We start from the raw sequence: 4,054 nt of genomic DNA on the forward strand, positions 1-4,054 counted from the left end.
GGGGTCACTTAGGGGGCAATTACTTTTTGACACTTTATCTAGTTTTTAGAGCATTCATTTCCAGTCAGCTTAGTAATTTGATTATTTCATTTGCAACATCTTGTAACGCTAAAGGAAAGAAGGAGTTAAGGTTTTTCTTTAAGGCCCGGGCAAAGTCTCAGCTAGGAAACTTATCTATATTCCCAAGAGAGACACAGAAACCGCAGAGACTCAATTACTATCGGAAATAGATGTGCAGAAAAATCCCAAAGGCTTTCTACAAGGTTTGGATCTCTCTTGGGATGACGCCACCAGTATATAACTACCTGCAACTTCTCAGCAGCACAAAACCCACCGTTCATGTCTGCAGGAGAACGTCTGTGACTAGAGGGGTCTGAGGGGTCTGAGGGGAAACATCAGCAGCCGTGAGAGTCGGAGATGGAGTCATTGTTGATTATATAGAATTGTAGGATATGGTTTTGAGGGTTTTTGTAGAACAGAATGAAGTACAGATGATGGTACCACTCCGGTACATCTGTGCGGTGTAGATGGATATCATGGAGGTGCGGATGAGCTGTGTTCTGTTCTATCCTCTCTTTACCTCCCATCAGCTGCCGGTAACCTGGTTGTGATTGACGGATTAATATTCTTTTTTAATATTAATTTATATTTACCAGTTTCGCTGTAGACATCAGGGACCTCGTGTGTGAAGATTCCATAGACGACCAGATGATGGTTATTATTAGTAACACTATGAATCTCAGCCTCACTTCTCCTTTCTTCCTGGCCGGAGTCCCGGGACTAGAAGATGTCCATGGGTGGATTGCTTTGCCCGTCTCTTTCATGTACTTTGTTTCTTTGTTGGGTAATTTTTGTGTTCTGTTTATCATAAAAACTGAGCCGAGTCTCCACCAACCCATGTATCTCCTTCTTTCTCTGCTATTATTTGCTGACCTTGTCCAGTGTAATTCTACTGTCCCCAAAATGTTGCTTATCTTCTGGTTCAACAACCGAGAGATCAGCTTTGAGGGCTGCCTGGTCCAGATGTTCTTCATCCATTCTTTCTCCATTATGGGTTCCTCGGTGCTCTTGGCGATGGCCTTTGATCGCTATGTGGCAGTGTGTCACCCGCTGAGGTACGTTACCATTCTCACCACCCCTCTCATCATGAAGATTGGCATGTTGGTGACTATGAGAGGAATTCTCTTGATATCACCATACCCATTCTTGGTCAAGCGGCTGCCATTTTGTCAGAGCCACATTATTGAACAGACTTATTGTGAACACATGGCAGTAGCCAAACTTTCCTGCGCTGACATCAGGGTTAATGTCCTATATGGGTTAATTGTTGCAATCGCAGTTGCAGGAGTAGATTTTGTGTTTATCGCAGCGTCTTATACCAAAATAGTGAAGGCCGTCCTGAGGCTTCCATCTCGCGAGGCTCGGTACAAGGTCGGGAACACGTGTGTCACCCACATCTGCGTCATCCTTGTGGCTTACATCCCAGCGCTCTTCTCATTTCTGTCTCAGAGGTTTGGAGGGCACATGATGGTTTCCACCCAAATCATTCTGTCCAATCTCTACCTGGTCTTTCCTCCAATGTTAAATCCAATAATATACGGAATCAGTACAAAAGAGATTCAAAAAAATTTGCTTAAATTCTTCTATTCCCTAAAGCCATGGAAACACTAATATAAAGATCAGTATTTATTATTGCATTGCCACTTATTAATACAGATATGAGAAGACACAGAATATGGGTCCATAAAGTCCAGTGTTAATTTGTAAGAAGGTAAATAATAATCTTGGTTATATATAGGGGATAGATAGTATACACTATATTCCATGTAAAATCTGACTAATGATCTGTACAGAGACAAAACTATGTTCTTCTCATGTACTTCTTCTTGCCTTGGCAGCAGCTGTCCATCCCTGCTTTCTTTTCTGGAGTTTTCCATTTCCTAATATTGGTGATAAAAGGGTGCTCTGCAGGACCCTACATTTACCCACATGAAGAAATAAACATCCACTACCCTGATGATATGAGCGGTGTACCCTGATGATATGAGCGGTGTACCTTGATGATATGAGCGGTGTACATTGATAATACCAGCGGTGTACCTTGATGATACCAGCGGTGTACCTTGATGATATGAGCGGTGTACCCTGATGATATGAGCGGTGTACCCTGATGATATGAGCGGTGTACCCTGATGATATGAGCGGTGTACCTTGATGATACCAGCGGTGTACCTTGATGATATGAGCGGTGTCCCTTGATGATACGAGCGGTGTACCTTGATGATACAAGCGGTGCCCCTTGATGATATGAGCGGTGTACCTTGATGATATGAGCGGTGTACCTTGATGATACGAGCAGTGTACCTTGATGATACAAGCGGTGTACCTTGATGATATGAGCGGTGTCCCTTGATGATACGAGCGGTGTACCTTGATGATACAAGCGGTGCCCCTTGATGATATGAGCGGTGTACCTTGATGATATGAGCGGTGTACATTGATGATATGAGCGGTGTCCCTTGATGATACAAGCGGTGCCCCTTGATGATATGAGCGGTGTACCTTGATGATATGAGCGGTGTCCCTTGATGATATGACCGGTGCACCTTGATGATACCAGCGGTGTACCCTGATGATATGAGCGGTGTACCTTGATGATATGAGCGGTGTACATTGATGATACGAGCGATGTACCTTGATGATATGAGCGGTGCCCCTTGATGATATGAGCGGTGTACATTGATGATATGAGCGGTGTACCTTGATGATACGAGCGGTGCCCCTTGATGATACCAGCGGTGTACCCTGATGATATGAGCGGTGTACCTTGATAATATGAGCGGTGTACTTTGATGATATGAGCGGTGTACCTTGATGATACGAGCGGTGCCCCTTGATGATACCAGCGGTGTACCCTGATGATATGAGCGATGTACCTTGATGATATGAGCGGTGTACATTGATGATATGAGCGGTGTACCTTGATGATATGAGCGGTGCCCCTTGATGATATGAGCGGTGTACATTGATGATATGAGCGGTGTACCTTGATGATACCAGCGATGTACCTTGATGATATGAGCGGTGTACCCTGATGATATGAGCGGTGTACCTTGATGATATGAGCGGTGTACCTTGATGATATGAGCGGTGTACATTGATGATATGAGCGGTGTACCTTGATGATATGAGCGGTGTACCTTGATGATATGAGCGGTGCCCCTTGATGATATGAGCGGTGTACCTTGATGATATGAGCGGTGTACCTTGATGATACCAGCGGTGTACCTTGATGATACCAGCGGTGTACCCTGATGATACCAGCGGTGTACCCTGATGATACGAGCGGTGTACCTTGATGATACGAGCGGTGTACATTGATGATATGAGCGGTGTACATTGATGATATGAGCGATGCACCCTGATGATATGAGCGGTGTACCTTGATGATATGAGCGGTGTACCTTGATGATATGAGCGGTGTACCTTGATGATATGAGCGGTGTACCTTGATGATACGAGCGGTGTACCTTGATGATATGAGCTGTGTACCTTGATGATACGAGCGGTGTACTTTGATGATATGAGCGGTGCACCTTGATGATACGAGCGGTGTACCTTGATGATACCAGCGGTGTACCTTGATGATACGAGCGGTGTACCCTGATGATATGAGCGGTGTACCCTGATGATATGAGCGGTGTACCTTGATGATACCAGCGGTGTACCTTGATGATATGAGCGGTGTACCTTGATGATATGACCAGTGCACCTTGATGATACCAGCGGTGTACCTTGATGATACAAGCGGTGTACCTTGATGATACCAGCGGTGTACCTTGATGATATGAGCGGTGTACCTTGATGATACCAGCGGTGTACCTTGATGATATGAGCGGTGTACCTTGATGATATGAGTAGTGTACCTTGATTATATGAGCAGTGTTGCGACTAGAGCATTATTCACTCTCCAAAACCAGTAGGGAGTGGCACATTAAAAGGGCAAGCCGAAAATATTATGGGCAACTTGAGCAGGAGGCCTCCCCCTTGGCAG

General features: G+C 45.0%; 1 pseudogene; it reads left to right on the top strand.

Annotated features, from left to right (window-relative positions):
- Positions 1-708: 708 nt before the first annotated feature.
- Positions 709-1,676, top strand: LOC138793332 (olfactory receptor 52N4-like; annotated as a pseudogene).
- The last annotated feature ends 2,378 nt before the right edge of the window (positions 1,677-4,054 follow it).

The sequence above is a fragment of the Dendropsophus ebraccatus genome, chromosome 5 (genome assembly GCF_027789765.1).
Source record: "Dendropsophus ebraccatus isolate aDenEbr1 chromosome 5, aDenEbr1.pat, whole genome shotgun sequence".
Taxonomy (NCBI): Eukaryota; Metazoa; Chordata; class Amphibia; order Anura; family Hylidae; genus Dendropsophus; species Dendropsophus ebraccatus.